A 25,474-nucleotide genomic window follows, 5' to 3' on the forward strand; every position below is an offset into this window, starting at 1 on the left:
TACTTCATATTTCAGTAAGCAGTTTGAGAGGCATTAATCTTCCCAATAAATCCAGACAGTTTTATAGTGTCGTGTGTGGGAATGTTTAGAACATACATAAATCTGCTCCAGACTTGTGCACCCGAATCTCCAAGTTAACAAGGCCGAAGTCTGTGGAGCTAGGCATTCCTCCACAGCGTCACTGACCGAAACATTCCTGCACGTTATTCCCTCGCCAACGCTCTGTCAGTTCTCTGGGCTTGCTCTTAACATTGGTTCATCTTTAAGGCAAAGGTGAATTTCAGTGAACTAAAGAAGAGCGCCGGTTCATGTGGCTCATGCCGCTGTGCAACGCTTCCTGCCAGATCGGCAGAGAGAACAAGTGTGTATAAATCTCAGATTTCCCCCAGGACCAAAAAAAAAAGCTAGGTTTGCTTCATATTTAAAAGTCTTGACTAATTTGCCCTACGGTCGCAATCAGTGGTGAATGGTGAAAAAAAATAAAAGTTTGGCGGAGCGGATATGCCAATAGATTTCAGTTCCTAATGCAGTATAAGGATTCAAATAGATGATAGGAAAATGACTACATTTACACAATAATATAACATTCATCAATATACAAAATACAGCAAAATAACATGAGGAGTTACATTAGTCAAGAGGAGGAGGTGTGTTCAGTAAATTGCAAAATATACATAATTTTTTTTTTACAAAACATAAAACTCAAAACTGTGAATAACAGATTAGCTGTAGGTTTMCAGCTCTAATCAAATTAAATTGCATTGAAATAGAAGGGAATCAACTGACACCAAGACAACAGGCCTTACCACCTGAAACACACTGATGTATGATAAAATAATCACAGCTACTCACATAAAATTAACCCAGAAATCAGAAGGACTTTTTCTTCTGCTGGAACCAGAACACCAAACAATCCCCCCTGGATTTCTCTAACAACCAGGAGCTCAGCAGAATCTGACAGACAATGACTGATCACCACATCAGAATGACCATGTAACCCCAAACATCATGATGTCAACCAAGACATTAATATTATAACAGGAGCAGAAAGTCAAAAAAGGCAGCAAGAGCATCATTATTAATATCAATTACAAAAAAACAAAAGCAGAGCAATATGGAAGCAAAAACTAATAAAACACTCAGACCTACAGAAGCTACATCTGTAAACTCCTCCGCATTATCAGGCAAGGTGGACAATTCCATCAAATTGTCACCATCATCTATGGAAGAGGATTAGGGCCACTGAAAAAAAAAAAAAAAATTCTGACTTTTTTCTCAGAGTTCTTTTTTTTCATCAAATGTATCACCACAGTGACCCAAGACTTTCTGGCATCTTCCAGGGGCCACCACATGATTGACTGTTTAGCGCCACTACTAGGTCGCTATCCGCAGTGACCAAGAAGAGAACCGACAGGAGTCTGTAGCAGAAAATTTACGACTGAATGAGAAACATCTGGTGGAAATGCTCATTTAGGCACATACTGTTAAGGAAAACAGGCTAATGCAATTTTTAAATAATATTTTTCCTCCCCATTCCACATCAGCGAATTCAGCGCTCCATCGCCCCCTGTGGACCAGCTGCCACTGATCACAATCCTATCCTGCAGTGCGAAATAATTTCCACAAAAGTGCTGATCCTGATCCTGGGGCTTTTGTGAAGTTTCCTGACGGTGAGGCTGCAAATCGTTCCGGCATCCCGTTTTACAAATAACTGTCACTTACAAACAGCTATTACATTGACTATTACTTCATAACTTTGCAGCAGTCTCTTCTCCTGAGCAAACACAGGAAAACCCCAAACCACTGGCCCCAGAGTGGAGGAAAGAAAATCTGAGTATGTAAAGTAGTAAATGGTAGCAAAGGCTCTCTGTAAGTGGTGTAAGAAAAACATTGTTAAAAGGAGAATGGTTGACCCAGAAGGTGATAATAAATTGGAAACTGGATTTTATCCTGATAATTACCCCATGTAGAAATCAAGTTAAATTAACACAGAATATTTATGTTGTAATCTGTAAACCAATAAAAATTCTCTTGAACTTACCAGTAATCAAAACTAAATTGAATTTATCTTGCATTCAGTTCCTTTCAGGTTGTTGCATCTTTGTATCGATTAAACTATAGCTTCACTGGTAACCACTTTTTCTTGATGACAAATGCTACATTTTTGGGGTTTTTTTTAAGTCTACAGGAAACATCCTAAAAGCATACTGCAAATTCCAAGGGGAATACAAATGTATTACATGCAGGCTGAAAATATTTCATCCCCTCACATTAGAGCTCTGCGTCCACACACAGCTGTTTTTGTACTGTAAGAAACCAAAAACTCCTTTTGGTGTCCATCCCTACAGAGTGGATTTTTGCAGGTCATCCTTTTTGTATCTTCCTCTGACAAACCTCCTGTTCCCATCTTACACAGCAGAGAAAACGATACAAGTTGAAGGCAGATCAGCTTCAAAGACGCGGTATTCATACAGTTTATTGTCATAAAACATGATGATTCTGCAGCAAATAGTGATCACAGACCAGTAATTATTTATATTATTTTAATTATACTAAAATAGTTTCAAGATGTAAATTACATTTTATCAGGACCCCTAACAATAGACATGAAGACATTCAAACCAAAGAGTTTATGAAGTGGAATGTGAAGAAGAACAATTTTTTTCAGTACTGTGGTTTCAGGTTACCTGAAACCACAGTACATTACAGGCAGAATTATCAACAACTCTGACCAAAACCTTGTGAACATGCTAACCGCTGCAGTTCCACAACATCACCAGTAGGAGGAGGTGAGCTGAAGGAGGACTAACTGTGTAAAAGGAACGTCAAATGACAATTCAGGTGACCTTTTGTCAGAATCATATTAGGTTTCTTAAAGCAGGCCAAGGGTCTTCAACTCCAGACCTTGATATCCGGTGTCCTGTAATGTCTAGACGTGACCCTGGTCCAACACGCCACAATTGTGCGAAAATAAAAAGGCTGCCTTCCCAAACCCTAGCTAGGACAAAAGGTTTTGTTTTCACTGTCAATTCATGTCAACTTATTTACGTTTGTGTGAGTTTAGTTATGCAGTACAAACGATGTCTAAAGGAACTTTATGAGGCAAACTTGGCAATTTGATCAAATCAACGAACACGTCAAAGAAGGTACGGGTCGATGTTTAAGCTAGTTATTTCCAGCTTTAATAAATACTGCTGTATAAACTCCAACCATGTGTGCTACTTCCACAAACTAGTTAGCTTAACTTAAACAAGTTGAACCCATAGCTTCATAGACAAAAACAACTTGGGGAAATAAATGCTGTTGCACTGTTCAATACTCCCGACATTGACTTCCGACGTCCGTCATGGCGCATAGCGTGATCAAGAAACGAAGGTGCAACAGGGCTTTAGACAAATATCTGTTCTTTTGAAACTTTTGTATTGATTTTAATTCTGAAGGTGCTGATGGAACAGACAGATACCTGTTGAGTTGAAGCCTGTATTTTCATATTTTTTTCATATAAATCAAATATGACATAGACTCAACAACCAAAAGTACACAAGACACCCAAAAGTGGAATAGCTTTTGTCTTGCTAACACAAAATCACCTCTTCAGGTTTCTCAGACCTRAACGTTAGCCCTTATTGAGGAGATGTTTTTTCTACGCATTTCATCAAAGTAGTCATAAAATGGCCTCACTTTGTTTCTTTTGTTGAAGTTAAGAGTCATTGAACCATGAGCACGAGACATTTTCTGCTTTTCGTGAGTAAGAAAATTGTTTACCAAGCTAAAAGAGTCTCCTTTAACTTAATTGTGATCCTTTTCCTGACAACCAGGTTTGGCCCACAAGCATCTGCAAACAGCTGGACACTACAATGTCATGACAGCCAAATTTAGACACCGATTCCAAAGTTTTCCAAACAGATCTAGGTTTTATCTACCAGTAAAGTGTTTTTGTTTTTCTAAAAGTTCATCTGAATCGCTAAATAATTTTGTCTCTTAGCAACAGAAAGCTCTTTTAACCAGGAAAATGGGTTTATTAGATTAGAGAAATTAGTAGAAGGATATTAGTCATCTTTGTAATGTGCTCAGTATTGGCAGCAATAAACTGAATTGAACCGTGGAGCTAATAAAATACCCTAGAATCAATCTGGGTTAGGCCACCGCTCTTTTATCTGCAGCTGAAACCATCCCTCTGCCTGACAGCAGACCAGCTAGACCAAGTAGACCATCACAATGCTCCAATTTGCATTGTTCTGGAGTTATCTGCAGAGAATAAACAAACACATCAGGCCAACTGTGAAAGGTTTCTGTGTGCAGCAACTTTTACTAGAAGACAAGCTTGAAGAAAGAATAAAAATAAGGCAGATTTGGTTAAGGCGTCGTATACGAGTACAAAAGATGTACAATTACAGAAGTGGATGCATTTGATCATCCTTATGCTGGGATGTTTACTGTTTTTAGCTCAACAAGAATCTCTGTGTTCACTTCAACAAAGCTGCTCCAGTTATTTAGGTGACATCATTCTCATTTACCTTCAATCTAAACGCGATGGAGTGCGGAACATCAAACTCACAAGAAGTACTGCTAGCTAAAATCCAGTCTCATGTAATCTCAGAGGATGGGGATTTACAAGTAATTGTCAATAAAAAATTTCTATCTTGTAAAAAGTCATATCAGAAACTGTGTGGCTGGCTGAAGGAGACCATTTAGAGGCTCAGGAAACCTTAGCAGATGTTTTGAGTTAATTAGCTGATTAGGGTATGACCCCATGATCTTTGTCACAGTATTCTATTATCAGTCACTGAATTTTGTAATAGGTTTTGACAATATAGACTTAAAATATTATCACAATATTTTGTGGTACCTTTGTGATAGGGATAAAGAATATGAGAACAAACAATTTATTAATTCTTTAGATAACTGTATGGCTGTGACTGCATGGCACAGCATTCATACTGCCACAGACACAAATATCGTTCTAGAAAAAATCTTCCTATTTACAACAGGTTTCTTCAGAACATCACTTACTTAAAAACAATGTCTGATTTACATCATTGAGCTGCACTTAATCATATCTTCAAATTTACTGATGTTTATTGACATATTTGTAAATGGACTGAACTTATATAGCGCTTTATCCGATCATTTTTGACCACTCAAAGCGCTTTACACTAGAGTCACATTCATCCATTCGCACTCACAAACGCTCACACATTTATACACTGATACACAGTTTGGTAGGCAATTTAGGGTTAAGTGCCATGCCCAAGGGCACATCAACATGTGGCAGGAGGAAGCTGGAATCAAACCTACAACCTTCCGATCGCAAGATGACTACTCTACCCACAGAGCCGCAGTCAGTTGTGGAACAAGAGGTGGTGAAAAATAGTAAAAATAACATTTCCAACCATACTGTCAGTTTTGGTTTTTCTATGTTAACAAGAATAATTGAAATTTATTATGACAAAGATGAATCAAAGTTTTCATCGTGGTAAGAAATGTTTAAATGATAAACGGTGCGATGAAGGCTCACGCCTGGCCTGAACCATGTCTCATATGTGATGATTCTGTGTAATGTTCAAGTTTCCCCATGAATTTATAAGTGCTCTGTTGTGAGAGCACTTCACCTCAAACTGCTCACACCTTCACCTCCAGGTTGCCACTGTACAACACCTCTGTTAGTGAAAATCAGGCGCCACTGACAATTTCTTCCCCCAGGCAGTCTGTGATGAACAGAACAAACACCTTCCAGTCTGAGCAGTCATCTACTCTGGTGTCAAACAAAATCAGCATATTTCCTAACTTCAACCTGCTTGTCTTGTTTTTTAATTTCTTTGCATATAGAAAATTGACTGTACATACACATAGATATACATAGTGGGTTTTTTTATTCTTTATTTTATTTTCTCTTAAGTTTATCAATTTATGTCTGAGTGCTTGAAACCCAAGTCAAATTTCTTATTTGTGCACTCAGTGTGACCAACAAGGCTGATTCTGACATCTCTCCAAATCTGCACCATCAGCGCCCTAACGCTTCACCCCAATCAGATGTTATTCGTTAGGATAAGGAACATTGAGTAAATACAATAAATATATACTTGATGCCCCATTTGATATGCCATCAAGGATCAATTTGTGCTGTTATATTACGGCTACCAGTTCTGTTTCTTCATACACCGACTTCAGCCGCTTGAGCAAATTCTTACCATTTTTCAAAAGGGGCAAATTTAACTGATCAAAGCAAACCGCAGTCTTTGCACAAATCTCCCTCCCAACACTGCTGTAATTATGAGCTTCATAAGAAACATAACAATCGCAACGAGTGACTTTAGCAAAGCTAAGCAAGCTGTCTGGAAGACAGATCGTGTTTATCCCTCAAAAGCCATGTGACATCACATAATTTGAAATTAAAGCGTCGTTTCTCCCCTATGCCTTTCATTCCCTCGTATTAAAACATTGATGGGAACAGTTCTTTCATGCTGTGATTGTCAAACAATAAGGTGCTGGAAAAACTTTATACCAGAACAAAAACATACCACCCTCCATGATGCTCATTTTGAGCCAAATTGTTGACCCGTAATGTTCAGAGCCCTTTTAAGCATCAATCACAGAAAAGCTTTTTCCCCCCACCAAGTGCTCAGTTGGATAACTGCAGTTTTTACCCTTGTGTATTGAACGGATTTACTGAAGCAATAAAAACAACTAAAACAGATGATGAAAATAAAATTAGAGCAAGTATTGTGGGAAATATAATTGTTAAGAAAAATGTTTCATAGGACAGTTGATTTTGGTGTTCATGAATTAAGGTCTTGTAGTTTTCTTTTCCATAAGAGTCAGAAGTTAAAATAAGCTATAAATAAACATAACAACAACAACAACAACATTTGTTTTTTGAGCACCTCTCAAGACACCCAAGGACACTTTGCAAAACAAAACAATACAACAATGCACTAAAAATGAAAACAGATGTAGAAGAGGAAAAAACTAACAAAGATGACAATGGAAAGGCCAGCTTGAACAGATGTGTTCTGAGATGAGATTTCCAGAGAGTTCCAGAGCTTCGCATCAGAGAGAGAGAAAAGGTCGACGAGGAGAAACGGTTTCATCACTGTTCAGTTTGAGTTCAGTTTATTTCCACTAAACAGGAAGTGAGGAGGGAGGGTGAACGTGTGGAGTATGGTAAAGCAGGATAAGGAGAGATGGGTGAAACCGGCAAAGCAACGGAAACTGATATGGAACTTACAGAAAATATTGTCAACAAGAAGAAGGTAAGCAATGAAAAGAAGGGGACCCAGGACGGAACCTTGGGGTACACCTGAACTGTCCAATGATGTTTTGTTAAGACAGTTGAATAATGAGCTACAAATTGCATAACACTCATTTACTTGTTTAGCTTTAAGCTTAAATTGATTATTATATCTAGATCACAAAAAAGTATCAGTCATTCGTCAAACAATTCATCTGCATTTAAATAGATTCAAAGTCAAATGTGATTCAAAAATGTTACATAGATGTAGACTGAAGCTATTCAGCTTATAATTGCCTCTCACATCTTCATTACCAACAGACTATTTCCACTCTTTATTGTTTCAGCGTAGCAAATGTCAAGAGAATACAAAGAATCACCAATTAAGTCCCACCAAAGAAACAGAAAAAATTTAGCTAAGACAATTAAATCACCATTGTTAAAGTTTCAATCAACAGAGATACACATTTTTTTTTTCAATCTAGTATTTACACTTGCTTATTTGTAGGTCGTATATCCTCTGCCTTTCCTTAAACAATTTCAGAATGTTTGTTAGGGAGTATGTTATTTTTATGGTAATGGTAAAACCACATACAATGACCCAGGGATCAGCCGGCCTCCAGCCCCCAGAACAAACTGACGGCTCTGAGCAGGACTGGACTGCAGGGAGCAGCAAGAAAAGAGGGTGAAGGGGTTGGGGGTTGTTGTAAGAGGCTCGTTTATATCCATGTGAAACTAGCCCAAACAAAGGCTCCCTGTTTTTAGGCCCGGACAACCCCCCACATCTCCAACCAAGATAAATAAATAAATACAAATGGAAAGGAAACCAAATACGCCCACTGAAAAGGCTCATAAGAGAATGACTGACAGACAGCTGGAGACAAATTGTTACATTATCTTTGGAGGGGGCCGGAGGGGAGCACGATGCCCAAAAGTAATGACGAGCAGAAGTGAAGCGGAAGGGGTCAGGGGTCACAGTATGTGTCTGACCCTAAGCTTTAAGCCATCATTGGAGCAGAAAAAGTGACATGAAGTGGGACGGATTTTCCTGGATTGGCCACCTAAAGACACAAAATGTCCTACGGTTATTTTAAAGAAGTTTTTTTTTTTTTTTTTTACCCCATTTCTATGAACGTGTTTCATCACAAAATAAATCTTCGCTGCTCAGCTGCGAAATGCTGACTGGACATTTCTCCTGCAGCTATTCTGTCATGTTTGACTTAATTGCTTTTCAGCCCTCGGCGGCCTGGTCTTGCTCTGACTGACAGAGCTGGAAGCCACAGGGAAGGTAAAGTTATTTTGACAGTCAGCCGAGGAGACAAGGTTGATCTGACCCATGCTCACCCAGCTGGGTTTCCCATGGTGTGGAAGGGGCTGGGAACTCAACTGTTAGCTCCATTTGTCCCCACATCTCTGTCTCTGAGGMTCCGGCACCACAAGGGAGTGACTCTTTGAACCTTCCACCAACGCTCTTTAAAACTTATGCTACAAACAATAAAGAACTAACAACATTATTTTTAATATAGGTATATTAACAAATGCATGTTTTATGATTTTTTTTTTTTTTTCATGGAAGAATTGCAAGACAAGGCAATTTTATTTTGATGGCATCTTTCAGCCAGAAACAAGTCAAAGTATTTGTACAAAGAAGTTAAAAACAACATGCAATGAGGAAAAAAAATGCATCAAACAGATAAAAATTAGACAGATTAAGTTTGAACAGGTTTATTATTATTAATAATAAATAAACATGACAATTTTTTAAGAGTAGGCAACAGCAAATAAAAAGATTTTCAACCTTGTTTTAAATAAACTCAGGGTGGGAGCAGTCTTACAGTGAACAGGAAGCTTATTCCAGAATGTTGGTTCATAAAGTCTGAAAGCTGCTTCATCGTGTTTAGTTCTAACTCTTGGAATGATGATTTGATTCTGATAATCTTAAAGGTCTCAGTGCTACGTATATAGGGTTGAAGATGATCAGAAATCTAGTAAGTGCTTTATAAAACCTTTAATGACATTTTTAATTCTTTTCTTTGAGCAACAGGAAGTCAGTGCAAGGATCTCATAACTGGACTGATATGCTGATCTCTTTGTGTTTTTTTAAGGACTCTTGCAGAGGCATTCTGGAGAAGATGAAGCTGTGTGTGACACCACACACACATGCACACGCACACACACAAGGCAAAATCATGAAGGCATTATTTTGCCTTCATGTTAGCCAGAGTGTGTATTAATCATTAAATGACCTGGCAACAAAATTCACTAAAGACTTGTAGTCATTGCATCAACTTTCAAAACCAGTCAGGTCTTCTGGTTCTGGTTTGCTCTGCATCCCCAGAACCAAACATAGAGAAGCAGCATTCAGCTTCTATTCACCACAAATCTGGAACAAACTTCCAGAAAACTGTAAAACAGCCGAAACACTGACTTCCTTTAAATTAAAGTTAAAATCTCAGCTGTTTAGAGTTCCCTTAGTAAGCAAGTGGAACATTAATCAACATATTTGATGTGTATTTGCTTGATGATTTTGATTACAGCATTTGACAAAATGTAATGCTTATTGCTCATTTTGTAATTGGTGACTGCATGATGTTTTTATGATGCAAAATACTTTGAATTGCCTTGTTGCTGAAATGTGCTATACAAATAACCTTGACTTGACTTGAAAGGCAAAGGTGACCTTTCACTCTCTGCCCTATTAAGGATCCTGAGGTCCCACTATGACGAGAGGGGGGCCACTAAACAAGCTCTCATCACGGGTTCACAGCAGTAAGGACACTCCACAAAGCTTGAGCTGTGAACCTTCATCAGAAGATTTTCTTCACATCCCAAGAGGCTGAGTCTGGTCTAGAATATGATCTACTCGGCTGACTCAGAGTTTGATCGTGCACACCATCAGGGTCTGCACCAGGTTTGCACATTGACAATGTAAAGACTGACATGCAGCCCTACCTTCTCCAGCACACTACATCTAATGTGATTTTGCTGGAGAGTGAGTGAGTATAGCATGCTTAAATGAAAAGTAACAACAAGAAAAGAAAACAGTAGTCAGTTCCCCAATGAGTGACTGTCGTGAAAGTTGTCCACCCCAGTGACTCTTCAGTGCCCCTGACCAAAAACCTGACCAAAAACAAAGCACTTTTATCAGCACATCGCTGGCCACCTGATCTACTGTCCAAGATTAGAGAGATGAGGTCTGAGATGGGGCTTTTAAAAAACCTGTGAGCAGAGGTGTTGCAAATCAAGAGACCATGCAAAAGTCTACTGCCATGGCAGGAGTATACCAGCAGAAGACCTGAGGACCATTATCCAGTGCAGACTGGGTCCAACCACTACTACCCTCAATGCCCCCACGCAGTTCTTCAGGGTTACTATCCAATGCCTAGACTGGCACCAAAGAGAGGTACTGCACATTTCCAGCATCGCCTTGCTCGTCGGTGGTACTATATGCCCCACCTGCAACCAAAATGTTATTCTGGTATTCAGACAAGTGATGATTTCTGCCAGCACTGTTTCAGATGTGGGAGCAGTGACACTTTTAGGGCAGGCTGTAAAGCACAGAGGCCAATGAAACCAGTTAAATTAGAAGAGGTCACTCCAACAGGATATGGTGTGAACAGTGATACTGACAGTTTCCAGTGTTGTTATAGTTGTACTATGCAAAGTAAAAATCACAGTTTAAAATGTTTTTCAGTGTGTAAAGGTGCCTTTTACTGCTCTTAAAACTACCAGGGAGCACATTGGTCCATACGCAAAACCAAAAGTAAGTCCAGCACTTCTGGTAGTACTCATAAGGGTATGGTAGGGTAAGAAGTTCTCTGAGAGACCAGTCAACAGTGTAACGAAAAATTTTAGAATGCGCCCCTCACCCCGTTTGGGCTTTATATTGTGCCTGCATGATCTCGTCGTGAGATTGGTCTCCTGCTCTCCTATAGACTTCCACAGTGTCATGTAACAGCAGGGAATGTCTGTGATCCAGGAGACAATCTGGGTCATACTTCCCCGGCCAGAACTGAGACTGCATTTTATGCATTGAGTAACAATCCCCTTTTCTTTCAATAGACAACCATCTGTGTGGGGCTCCACACAATTGTTGGTACATAACAATCAAGGATTCACACCTATTGTCCAATCAAGTCTCTCTTCTTGATTGGAAGAGAGACTTTTGTAGGTTCTCTGACCAGAACCTATAAAAGGAAGCCAGATCCACTGTTGGTCAGAGCAGACCTGACAGACCCCTTTGACTCTGTATTTCTGTTCTCACCTTCGAAGGTTTTAATAAATTTCTTATTTTCTTCTCATCCAGACTCTTATTAAAGCAATTTTTCCCACGACAACAGGAAAATCTGTGAAAAAGACAAAACACTTTGTGTCAGGGAATTAGTCTGTCTAATTAGACTAATTTCCTTTTTAGGCAACACAGGCTTGAAGCACTTTGGGACACTGGTTCACAGGTTTGCACCACATATGAGTCATGGAATGATACAAACTTCCCTGAGGTGCCACTGAACAATGTGGGTGAGCTTACTGGCCTGAACGAAGCCCTCCATCGCGCTACAGCATTGCTGTATGTGGGAAGGGTTGAGGTATCATCTAAGCTTACAACCAATGATTCAGAGTTACTCATAACTGTTTTAGTGCTTAAAGGTAACCAGCAGCAGTGTCTACTTATTGGGTTTTAAGTTATCGAGCACTTGGTTTTGGAACTTATGAACGATGCGTCTAACTCAGGTGGAAAAGAGAAATTTCTGAAAACAGTGAAATTAGCTTTTCCAGCTCTTAGCAGAAACAGCAAAGCCCTGACCTTTATACAAGCGGTTTGTGAGGGACTAAAACATGAGTACAATGTGAAAACAATAAATGGGAGTGACTGTGACTGTGCCTAGATGGAGTTCAGTGTTTACTGAATGTAGGGTGTAAGTGCTACACTGAATACACTGATTTTTGAGCTATGTGAAAATCTGCAGTGGCCAAATGGCCAAGAGTTTTGTGACACATTGATTTCAGTGAAAGAAAGTTCAATTCCCAAAATTAATCACAGGATGAAAAATGGGATTTTCAACAGCTATTGGCACCTTGTTCTGCTGTGCGCATGGAGATTGAGGGCTTTCGGCAAGAGGTTTTTGTCAGAGTCAAGCACTGCCAAAAATGGTCAAAAACGCTGTRTGTCCGTGTTCCCCTTTCACCCTCCTCCCCTTGTGCCTAGCAGAGGTTTTCGTATTTAAATGAAGTTGCTGAGTGCCATGCAAATGCAAATCAACTGTTGAGCACCGCCTTTTGACTCTTATTCATGTTGTAGCTAATCCTTTTTAATTTCTGTTCACCATTAAGAAGTATATTTGGAGAAAGAATATTAAAACAATCTATCTTATCCGTTAAAATATATATTACATGTGTGTTAGGAGCACTGAAAAACTTAGTTTTGGTTGAATTGATGATATAAAAGAAGAATATGCATGATTACATACAATAGACTTTTGTGAAACGTGATCTTACTTTGACATTCCTCCTATCTGAAGATGTATCTTGTGATGGGGGGAATTGCACAACTTAATCAAAAATAATAATAATAAACATGTTCCAGAGTGGTTCATTGTACATAAGGTATTTTTGTGAATAATTTTCAAACTAATGTTAATGTTCACTGATTGCTTTAAAGACCCAGAGCCACGCTCTATTGGAGTGGTAGTGGTCATTCCACATCACAATACAGGACTTAAGAAACTACAGATTTTTCAGTATTCAGGTGCTTAACTCTCAAGTTTAAATTGAAGAACAAAATGGTTGAAAGTATGTGATACTTTCTGATAGAGTATAAACATTTGTATTCTTTTTTTAAAGTTTTGTTAGTTAAGCACTAAATATAACTAACTGATTATGAATCATATTCTGTATAAACTAAAAAGGAGACAGCTCAAAGTAGAATTGAGTAAATAAACATATAATTAATTGCTAAAAACATTTTAGCAATTAATTATAATAAAAATAAAATATACTGCCACGTAACATTTGAAAAAATAACTTTTAGAATGTATTTTTTTTCTGTCAACTTTCATTTAACACTCCAGTCCAGTTGGTGGCAGTAATGCGCTTTCATAGTAGGTCAAGCAGCCTCGTTACCACGAGGCAGGTAACGAGTGCTAACTGCCTACACCCAACATGAACGAAAATACACCGTGCGTTGTGTGAAATGGTGGAAAAAGTCMTATTTCACGGAGTTACCTTTTCAGTATCGTTTTGATATTAAGCAATGWTCCGGCGGAAAACAACAGATGACACCGCGGCGGTCCAACAAGACCGAACTCACKGTAAGAAAGCTTTTATAAATARCACGTGGAGCGAGRCYAGTTGCTTTGTTTGTTTCTTACAGAAAGCGGTCTGTCGTTTTCTTAATGCCGAAACAAGTGTAGGGTGAGATTTTGTATTGTAATCTCTATTACATGTGATGTTCTGAACTCTTAAAAAATACTTGCATCTTCTTTGATTTTTTCAGACCTGAAAAATGGCCACGCTGTACCAGCCAGACCTCAGACCACGATGCCGAGGAGCTCTTACGCAGGAAGAAGAGAAATTCAGTAAGTTATGTTTTCACATTTAGTGAATAGTCAACACTCGCATATTTGTAAGGAAAACTGATCTTCCCGTTATTTTATTTATTTTGTTATAACGCAGTACAGCAAGGCAGAGTGTGTAACGCAGTAAAGGTCTACAAAATGGCGGACAGAGGACGGATATGAGGACGAAGTCACGAAGCCAGTATGTATAATCACTGCGTTGATTCCCCACTCCATTGATTCCCGACTGTATAATGGTTGGTTGAGAATAATTGTAACTTATTTACTTATGTATTTTTGAGAAAGCGATATATTTGCTACAATATTTTTTAAATTTAACATTTATTTCCACAGACCCCACAGAATGGGAGTCACATTTGTGTCAGACTCTTCAGGAAAGTTCTGATGTCTGTGATGAGGACAGAGATGCAACTGTGTGTGAGTATCTACCATTTTAGAATGTTGATTATATGTTATGTTTCAATATTGTTTATGTACATAATGTAATTATGCTATGTAYTGACAATGCACAAAAATGTTTTCCAGCTGCATCCAGGACCTACTGCCAGTCATAAAGATGTAGCTAAAGAAAGAAGCAGGTAAGATTTATTACTAATCTAGAGATGTCACAATTCCTTGAATGATTAAAGTACTGTGATTTACATCAAAGCAAATTATCTGCCTCAGAGTTTGTTGAACTATGTTTTACTATTTATTACCAACGGCTTTTAATTCTTTTTTTCTTCCAATTGTTTCCAAGTGTTTTCTCTTTTTCATTAAAGTTTTTATTTTTTGCAAGAATGTATTCATGTGTTTGTTTGTTTGTTTGTTTTAATGTCTTATGTGTGCATACTAAGCTGGAAGTTGCCAAACAATTTCACTGTAGTTTCATAATGACTAAAAGATGCCTGCAGCTCATAATGATTGTCTGTTCTGTATTAAAGCTGATGGAGGAAGGCAGATAGTACTGGCAGCAGAGGAGGTGGCATTCTGGGAGGATGGCAGCTCTGAGCGGTTGTCAGGATGGACCCCAAGTTCCTCCAACCAGGAGCTCAGTGACCTCAGGACTACAAGACAGGAAGAGACGTCACGTCCACGCTACAGGAGAGATGTTGGGTCTGTCCTGAACACAGCACAATGTTCAGGGCTGTGCAGAGACCACTAAAGGGGCAGGTGCTCAACAACAAAAAAAGGGCACATCTAACCATATTTTAGGACAGAATAACTCAGATTTCAGTGTTTAATAAACAATGATAAATTACAAAAATGTGAGATATACAATCAAAGCTAACGAACATCTCCATACAGAGCATAACACTATGCCTATGTTAGATATTTTATTAGTTATTTCTTTCTGCAGGACTATTTTGATATAGGAAAGTATTGCAATATTCAAACCCGCAATTTAGCAAGACATGTAAATCAGAGCTGGACCGCCAGACATATTTTGTCTTTACAGAATTACACTATTAAAAATATAAACAAGGGCACAATGTAACCTTTTAGTGACTGTAATCTATAAAACAGAGCTGCCTGTTTGCTGCAGTGGAGATGAAGACGGTCCATTCAGCAAAGCAGAGCTGCATCAAACTTTAATGTGGAACTGCAGAAAAAAGAAAAACAACAAAGAAAAAATTCAATTGTTAATGCATGTCACCATGAGCCAAGCCTACTGAGTTTTCACAACACAACAAAAGATTTCTGATGTGTGCAAATAAATGTTTATGTTTGGTAATTAAAAAAAATCTTTTAAACAAAACTCTTTCCAAAAGTTTTTATTACAATTTTATTTTACTTAACTGAGGTTAGTTTTTTTTCTCCATTGAATAATTGGGGAAACAAATTTAACTTCATACTCTGCGAACCAGAAACTAAACTTAAGGTCTGGGTTCAATTTTTTCCCCTTTATTAATGTCACTTTTATTACATTCATTATATCTATCATGGTAATTCAGGGTAAGTTATTTTTAATTCTAAATGAATTAAATTTGTTGGACTTTTATTTAAGTGCTATTCTCCTTCAAGATACATTTACCTAACGCCAGAATAAATGAAATGTACATTATGCAGCAAAGGAAGTTAGAAGATCGGCCATTATGGATCCATTATGGAGATGATTGGTTTTGGACAGGCGATGTGCCCCTATTGCATAAGCAATACTAAAGAATGACTGATATTAACAATACAGGGGAGAAGCTTTTTAGTTATCTAGCTTTGCTAGCAGGTAGCACAACATCAAAAGCCTAATGTCTGTATGACAAAAATACTGAATCGATCGATAAGAACAGTTTCTCCTCACCTGGCTGTTTCCTCCCACTCAGTAGTTCTTCAGAGAAAGGCAGACGCAGAGGCCTGTCAGTGTCTGTTGCATTTCATTACCTCTCTGCTTAAACCGCGACTCCGAGCTGAAGCAGAAACRAKACGTTCAACGTTTTCCGTCATCTGACAAGTAGCAAGTTACTCCACTTTATTCACCAAAAACGTTTCTTTTTATTCACCAAAAACCTCTGTAATCTGGAACGTTCGCTACGTTGAGCTCCAGTTAGCCGCCTTATCGCACTGCGCGAGAGGCAACTGCGTCATGGGCAAAAGGTCAAAGGTAACAAAGTGACCAGCTTATTATGTTATACAAAAAAGAAACAAAAAAGCAAATAATTTTAGCACATGTTTTATGTGTCAGAAGAGGGCTTAGAAAATAATAATACCCCCCCCCCCCAAAAAAAAAAAAAAAAAAAAAAACACCAAAGGGGCACTTGGGGGCAAGGAGCTAAAGAGGCAGGTGCTCAAGCACCCCCAGCTCCCCCCTCTGCACGTGTCTGATAATGTTTGATCATGTTTGGACAAAAAAAAAAAACACTGCCAGATGGTCCAGAAATGGACAAGCATTTATGTCTTATTTTGTGTGCAAACAGTAAAAAGAAAAAAAAAAAAAAAACTACTTTGTCTCTTTTATGTTCCTCATATATGAACATGTTGCATATAAGCAATATCAAATGAATATATTTTAATACAGCATTTATTTTTTATACAGATTTTTAAAATACATTCATTAAAAATATTAATGATTGGGACGGGGTTTATTTATAAAGTCATAAGTGCTCTCCAATGGGCACACATCAACCAATCACATGTCAATGAACTCTGATGTCATTGGATGAAGCTCCTTTGCATATGCTAGGCTATTCGTATGCTAAGTAGAGTCGTTAACACCTCTCGCCCGCCCGCTCCCCCGCAGCGCCACTCCCCCCTCCAAGAATTCCGCAATCGACAAATTTCGACTCCCGTGAGTGAAAATGTAAACTGTCAATTGCTGTCGATATCTGTCGCTGACTAGCTGCGTTTGCGTCAGAACACAGGGTAAGAAAACCCACTTTTTGTCCAGTGAATGTTAGTGTACAAAATCCTACCTACCATGAAATTTTACCATCTGGGAGATTACTGGTACTGTGCAGTCGGCTGAGTCTGTTCACTGCCGGCAATACGAGCCGCACACAGGATGGACCCCCATCAGTGAGACCCTCCTGTTGACCTTCCTCTTCTGGATGAAAACAAGAGACGGATTGTTCACCAAAAAATCTGTGTTCTTTTCAAAAACAAATGTGGGGATTAGGGTCAGCAATATGAGGAAAATAAAGCAAATTTAGGATTAGGGTTAGTAACCCTAACCCTCTTACAGCAAAACAACATGGGATGTGTGAAGGATTTACAAATGAATATTTTGTTAAAAGGCACAGAATCAGTTTTGAAGACATACCTCTCCTGTACCAAAGCCAGTGCACAGGATTCAGAACCAGAATCTGGAGGTTTTTCATTGCTGAGTTTCACTCCAAACATCAGAGGAGAGTTGACCACAGCTTTCGCCAACAATAGTGAGGAACAGACCGTATAATGGAAAAGCTCACTACCTGGGGTAGAACTGAACTACACATTAACTGGTTAGTGAGCAACTTGCCAGTGGAAAAGCACCTTTCTAAAAATTTATAGCAGAAGGATGGATGGAAAGGTCCACTTCCTCCTGCTCGTCTCCTGATGTCTGTGTAAGAAAGAAAGACGGTTTGCAGCATTTATGTATTGATAACAGGGAACTGAACTGCAAAACACCCAGATAGACACCCTATACCCCAGCTGCAGGATGTGATGGAGATCCTGGGGGGAAACACTATCTTTTTGCTACTGGACCAGTGTAAGGCACACCAGCAGAGGTTTGTGTCCAAAGAGAGCAGACATCTGACCACCTTGGTGATCYCCTGGGGCCTTTGCAAATGGATTGGTATACCATTCTGCCTTATGAATGCACCTGCTGCATTCAAGCAATGCATGCAGCAWTGCCTGAAAGGATTACGGGATGAGATATGTTCAGCGGGACTTTTGGGGGCCATGTTGAGGATGTCAGAAAGCTGTTGCAATGTCTCAGAGACCATAGAATTAAGCTCAAACCAAGAAAATGTGACTTTTTCAAACTAAAAAASTCACAGATATCTACTRTTGGTATATCTTAASATATCTTGGCAGAATTGTTTCTRCTGGGGGAAGTGAAAATCGACACRGCAGACAGAGCAGAAGTGCCATATCTGAGGAACAAGCAGCTATGTACTGTTGGTGAGYTTAGAGCAACTCTTTGACTGTTAAGCTACTATAAGGCAATTGATCAAAGACATTCTCGTATTGCTAAACCCCTGCATGACTGAAAAACAGAAACTCAGCAGTATACAAGAAAAGGAAAAGGGAAAATCAGACAGAACAACAATTTGTCCTCAGTTACCCCCATTCAGTGGAGTGATGTGCATCAATCAGTTCAAATTGTATGGAATTGATTAAGGCATCATTAACGGCTTTAATCAGTTCAGGACCAATTTGAAATATAAACTTTGATTGAATTTTGGATTTGTACATGCGATTCTGGAGAAGTCAGATCCTCACCAAATGTCGCCGTGCAAGTGCATTCATACTCTATAATTTCAAAGGAGGGTTTATTACAATATAAGATRAGTTTAAAGTACACAACACCACTGCTGGGTTGGCAAAAACAAAAATGATCCAAGCATCATTGACTGTTGCAACAGATGTCAACMATCTCCAGGCAACTACACCCACATGTTTGGTCGTGTCCAAGCYTCTCTAATTCTTGGAGCCAAGTATGGAGCGCTCCTACGTGGGTACTAACCCTTGCTCAGCTCTGCTCGGTACCCCATCTTCTGAATTTTCTAAGCTCCCATCGATAAAAGGCAGAGTGCTTRTCTTTACAACCCTTTTAGCCAGGCGTCTCATTCTGTTTTAAATGGAAACACGCTCCCTCACATAAAAATTKGCTGAGGGAAGTTTTTGACTCATATCAAACTTGAAGAGATCAGATGATCTCTTGCGGGTTCTTCAAAACATCCAGCAAACTCTGGTAACCTTTCTTAGTGTAGTCGGACAGAACAGCTGTCCATTCAGAAARCAAGCAGATGATGTCCAGGCCACACACTCTTTTGGCCTCCCTCCACACCGCCCTATTTTTTTTTCTTTCTTTCCCTAAATGAAGGGATATAGTATAACACAAGTTCTGTATAGATTGCCAGAAACTGTTCTGCCAACTAGACTGGTATTAGTAGGATTATTAGTTATTAAAGGGGCAGTATTATGTACAATAAACTTTTTGGAGATTTACATCATGTTATAATGTTATTCCCTCTTCAAATACGTACCTGGCGTGTTGTTTTGATGCATGTTTGAGAAATCTTTTAACCTCCCATGGCAACCATTCAGCACTGCAAAATGCTGAATGGGACCAAACTCCACCTTCAAGGATGAAGCTCCTCCTCAGAGCTACAGTATCCAAGCTTCCGCCTCTCAGAGCAGCGATCCCCCGGTGACTCCTCCATTCAGTTCCTGCAGACTAGCAAGCAGCAATTAGCAAACGCCTGGTGGAACTGTGTATCAGCTGAGCTCATTATAGGAGCTACTTCTTCGTGCTACRCTGGTAAAAAYGTTCATGAAGGGTTAATAGAGGAGCCATGTTGCAATGACTTCCTGAAGGTGGAGTTTCAGGAAGAGCAGCKGTTTTTAAAGAGACAGAGGCCCAATTGCAAGGTGYTAAATTACGAAGTAAACTTTCTTTTAATTTATATTTGACATACATAGCATTTTCATAACAAGTGATGGCAACATGCTGGATTGTTCTATAAAACGGCACTCTGTGYCTGGAAAACATACAATACTGCCCCTTTAATAACTGGAACATTGATCATTACATTTGGCTATTATTCTTGATGACTTTGATGATGACATTTGACAAAATCTATCGTTTGATGCTTATTTCATAATTGGTTACTATATTATGTCCTTATRCTTTAAAGCATTTTGAACYGCCTTGTTCYTAACACATGCTATACAAATAAACTTAGCTTAACTTAACATGGGTAAGATGTCTCAGAATGAGATGTAAATATGAAGTAAGCATCAAAGACAAAGGTTAAAGTGGTGGAGAAAACGTCCAGCTGTGAACAACTGATGAACTCGGGTCAGCATGCTTTCCTGATTAACTGCACTGAGTTCCTGGTAAAGCTACTCTGGGGTCGGTTGGGAAAACAAAGCAGAAATGAAGCTGGAAGGATTCCTATTTGGTTGTCCTTAGACAATAGAGCATTTGGCTTCCTTTGARCTATGGGCAGCAGCTAATAATGAAATGCAACACCGTAAGCACTCAACTAAACACACGGCAAATACCTTGAGGTCGGCATGAGCCCTCGCTCAAATGCTGCGTGGAGTGGACATATGTTTTGTCCAGTTTGATCCAAATTGACATATTTGGATCATGTTACTTACWTTCTGATAATTTTCCTTGAATTGTTTGCCTGCTGTGAGCTGGAGCATTGCAGTAATGACGCAGGATTGTTTTTGTATTTGAAAAGCTGTTGGCTGTTCTGTGGTTGCAGTATGGGCAGTTTTACATTTCTTAGGTGGGAGCGAGATTGAGGAAGAAAAAAAAAGGCCCCACACGTTCAAGTGTTTGGGTAGGAAACAGAGTGCTGGTAGCTGCAGAGTTTGTGCGAGTTGAAGGGAGGCCGTGCAGCTGGGTTTGTTTATTGGCCACATTACATTTAAAGCCTTTCCTTCGAGGTGAAGGAGGGAATGCAATCAATCGTGTGATAAATGGCTCCGTTATTGGGAGAGTGGAGGACATTTACCTTTTGCTGTCACTAGGGCTCATTAATTGTAATGTTTATGCATGTTAATGTTAACCAAAAAGAAAAAAAAMCCCTGCTTTGTGTCAGTTTGACGTCATGTTATTTGTCACGTTGGGAAGWATCTGGAGATTGTCGACTGTGGGGGAGGAGACCTGAACAGGATCTGCACTGGAAGAAATGTGAGTCATTAATAATTGCAGATAAGGGGAGAGCAGAATGTTTGTGGAGGAAWAAGGCGAGGGAGATCTTTCTGTCAGTGAAGAGGAGGAGATCCRAGAAGGAAGTGWATCTGCAGGTGTTGAGGTTGGCTGGTTGATGATGATGTACATTCGCTGATTTTTTGCTGGAGCAGATGAAGGGGGGTGAAAGGTCACCGCTGAACAGAAACCACAGGCAGACATTATCTGCTGAAGTAGCAGTAGAGAAGAGTGACAAGGAATCTAACGCTCGATTCCAAAATATATGCGACTTGTATGAGATCTCCTGTGTGAACGAAAGATCACCAAAGTGTCCCTCATGCACTGTAGAGGACACYGTGGTGTCATGTAGCTAGTGTGCTCAGTGTTTGCGGAAGAAAAAGTGGATGGTAATGAAGGAGAGCATGTTGCCATTTTWAAGTTGTTGACCAACTTAGTCATCATTATCGTCCTCCATGGTTATTTCTTTTCTTCCCGCTTCCACGTCTCAGGACACAGGAWAGTGAMTTTKGTCGAGGATCAATGACTTTCAGGTTGGGTAGATGTGATCTGGCCACACAGACTCTGGTCACATTTAAAAAGATCAGATTGAATTTAGGATCACATATCCAAGTGGCCTGGGTCGCATTTGTAAAAATTCCAATCTGTGTTCAGACTGTCATGAAAAGATCAGATACAGGCAAAAAAAAATCTGACAAACATAGCATTAGCCAATGAACAAAGTCCAGGAAACCAGGAGTGATCCTTTGGGAATGAACGGACACTCTGGTGCCTTAGGAAAGCCACCCTTCTAAATAATGCTCCTTGATGGGCTTTGATGGGTGTTAGCTGGGAGCAGCACCTGCCAGCCTCACCCTGGAAATGAAGAAAAACGAGGAAACAAAGCAGTACACCAGCACAYAACTCTGTGGATAGAAGAGAATTGGGCAGAGCCCGAGCATCTGGTGTGAGCTYGAATGAGTCGGATGCTACAGGTTCCTTCTTGCTCAGTGGAAAGCTGTTAAAGAGGCCCTTAAAGGAAGATTGCTACTCATCTGCTGGAAATAACAGGATGGAAAAGTTTCATTGAGCATGTAAAAATAAACTTCAGTCAAGTCCGTTTGGAACTATGCCACCGCACTGAGAGTGAACTACATTTCATCCTCTATGAGATGCCGTTTCACACATCARTCTGCACAAAAAGACGACAAGCTTGTTAAGTCGCTAGTAATTTACTAAGCCAAAAATATATACGCTTATCATAGCTCTGGATCTCTTTTCCTTGCCATATAGGAGATAACATACACTAAAAACCCTTTCTGGTAATGGAGGTTGTGGCTGCAGGTGGATCAGACCTGGGACCAGTCTGTAGCAATGCTAGCAAGCAGGCTAATGTTGCTAATCATTATTCATAGAAACATCAACCAGGGACAGTTTTCCAACTAAATCCAGCTATAAACTCTTAAAACAAGTTTATTAMTTAAACTTCCACTCCACCAATTCTYTGTACAACATAACCTGCTGAGGGTACTCCACTCAACGGAGTAMAGGCTTTCAATACGGCTGAAAAACCACAACATCCTCATGCAAAAACTGTTTAGCAAAACACGTRAGCTTTTTCTAAATTGCCATGTTTCCATTAGGCAAATTTATATTCAGAATTTCAATTTGCGTAATTTTATGGCTAATGGAAATGCAGATATAGCCCTTTGTTTTCGCAGGATTTTTAATTGTTAAAAATCTCTTTTTSCTTTTGAAATTTTCTTCCCAAAACAGCCAAAACTCAGGTTTTAGGGTGATTTAATCTGAGCCCAGAAAACACGGAACATCAACAGTTCTGTGCAGTCTTTCTCCGCAGAACTGATGTATTGTTTTCTTCCTGCCTTATCCAGTTTCAGGTTACTCTTGTGGTTGCTGTGGGCAGCTGAGCTGAATGACAATGGTTTTCCAAGGCTCTGTGGAGCCGGAGTGGCTATTTTGATTATTGCGGCCTGATAGCTTTCCATGCAATGAAGTTTGAGATCTCCTGAGTCACAGACACACGCACACACACACACATACACACACATTCAACGGAAAAAGTTTTTATCCCTGATCATTACTCATTCAGCTTTCTACAAAAAACATTTTTAAAAACAAAGGTTACACATCTGAAAACATCTTCATTTTAATTTCCCTCTACATTTACAGCTTCAATGAGGCAGACTATAAAAACAAATAGATTTATTGCAAGAATTTTTCCRCAGCATTATATGTGTATTTTAAAATGACAAGATAATCTTAATCCAATGAGACTGGGAACCGGTCCGGGTTGTAACCCGGCTCTCACCCAGTGACTGTTAGGTTAAATTTAGGACGATATGGATAAAAAATGAATCTAATGAGCAAGACTGAAATCTTGCACAATTGTCACAAAAATCACATGGAGTCAAATCTGACTTTAAAGGAGTGCTGTTATGTACTTTCCAGATAGGAGTAGGCCTGTCACSGGAGCTACTAAAGACTAAAATATCACCTCAACACARCACATGTTGCAGCAGCACCAACATCTACAACGCAAATGTCAACTTCTACAGTCCACATTTCTAACAAAAGCATTTTTTAAAGGGCTGCTATTTTGTAAGTCAAGGAACATCATTTTTTTTAATCCAGTTACCTTTAGTTGTTGTAAAAGTACTGCACATATCAAATTTGGCTTTTCAACGTGATGCCTTGAATATTGGACGTCTGTCTCTTTAAGAAGCTCCTATTCTTTCCGACACTGCCTTCAGCACGTGTCATCACAACAATGCTTCTCCACCGTTACAACCGTTTTTAAGAGCACTGAACTGAGAAGTCTCCTACAATGAGCTCAGATGAACAGTTCTACCAGTTGTTTGCTAATTGCTGCTGGCTAGTCTGAAGGAGCTGAGTGGGGGAGTTGTATGGAAAAGGCAGCTCTTGGTAAGATCAAGCGCTTAGTCACCCCTGAATGGTTGCCATGGGAGATTGAAGAATTCCTCAAACATGCATGGAAGAATTAAAGCAACAATGCAGGTATGTTTTTTTTAAAACCTGACATAAAGCTCAAAAAATCTCTAAAAAAGTTGCTCCAGAAAAGGCGGAAATGCTTTCTTTTCCTCTTTTCAAATCCTGTAGTGATAAATTAACTTTTTCATAACTCTTTCATGACGACGATGCAACTGTGTCCCTAAACAAAATGGAATGCTTTACATCACATGTTCTGTTACCAAAACTCTACATCAAACAAAAAATTAGCGAATTCAGTCCGACACATGAAGATTTAGGAGCCAACAAAGTGAGAAATCAACGTTTAAAATTTGGTATGTAGTTTTAGTGCTTTTGCTCGTTTAAATGTTCTCAATGCTTCATTGTTTTCTCAATTAACACCGAGCTGGTAAAGGATCCGGAGACGTAATTTGTCATGAGCAACACTGAAACAACTGAAAACAATAAACAAGATTGATGAGACAATTTTGGGGCTGAGAATCACACACTTGTGTCCAGGAATGTAGCCCATCAGCCATGATGCAGCAATTATAATTTTTCCATGACAACCTCGGTCAGAGTCTGATCACGGAAAGTTGAGTCAAGTCCAGAAAGAAGCAGATTAGGACAGTCTGTTCCTCAATAAACTGATGTCAGACGGCCTTATGTAGGTTGCCAGTGTTCTCTTAGCTGTAGCATCAGAGAAAAATACAGATGCTGAACGATGTTGATTTTTTTACGTTATCATGAACTCAAGATTTTTTCTTCTATCATGTTGTTTTTCCTGATACATTTTAAGAGCCTTTTGAGAAGTCAGGCTCTGATGAATGTTGATTGCTTAGGCGGTGCTTTTTCACAGCAGGTGCTTCATCTCTAACATATGGAAGAGAATAAGGGCCACTGAAAAAATACTTTTTTCTCAGAAATGTGACTTTTTTTTTTCTGTGAATTCTGACCTTGTTTTTCAAAATTCAGATTTTCCCCCCTTCAAAATTCTGACTTCTGAGAAAGAAGTCAGAATCCTTCTTTTTTTTTGTCAGTGGTCCTGATCCTCTGAACATCCTTTCATGTACCTTAGAAATAAATTGGGTCTTTCTCTGTAACAGTACTAGAAACACCTGAGTGAAGTTGGCCCCCCCACCTTCAAATCAGACAAAATTGGTGTCAAACGTTTGTGCTACGTTTGACAAAAATCTTTGCTGCACAAACCAGCACAAATGGAGTTGAGTTGATTGACACCCATTTTGTCTGATTTGAAGAAGGTGTGGGGGTGGTTGACCTTGGATGACCTCTAGAAACATTTCTTTATATCTTTAAAATGATAGCGGCACAAACGAAAATTTTTGCTGCACAAAC

General features: G+C 39.3%; 1 long non-coding RNA gene across 1 annotated transcript; it reads right to left on the reverse strand.

Annotated features, from left to right (window-relative positions):
* Positions 1–16,153: 16,153 nt before the first annotated feature.
* Positions 16,154–25,053, reverse strand: LOC103469556 (uncharacterized). Its single transcript, XR_001776904.1, has 3 exons — positions 17,540–25,053; positions 17,197–17,323; positions 16,154–16,190 (listed from the first exon to the last, which is right to left on the reverse strand). It is a non-coding gene; the product is annotated as an uncharacterized LOC103469556 (long non-coding RNA).
* Positions 25,054–25,474: the final 421 nt, after the last annotated feature.

This window comes from Poecilia reticulata, linkage group LG9 (genome assembly GCF_000633615.1).
Source record: "Poecilia reticulata strain Guanapo linkage group LG9, Guppy_female_1.0+MT, whole genome shotgun sequence".
NCBI lineage: Eukaryota > Metazoa > Chordata > Actinopteri > Cyprinodontiformes > Poeciliidae > Poecilia > Poecilia reticulata.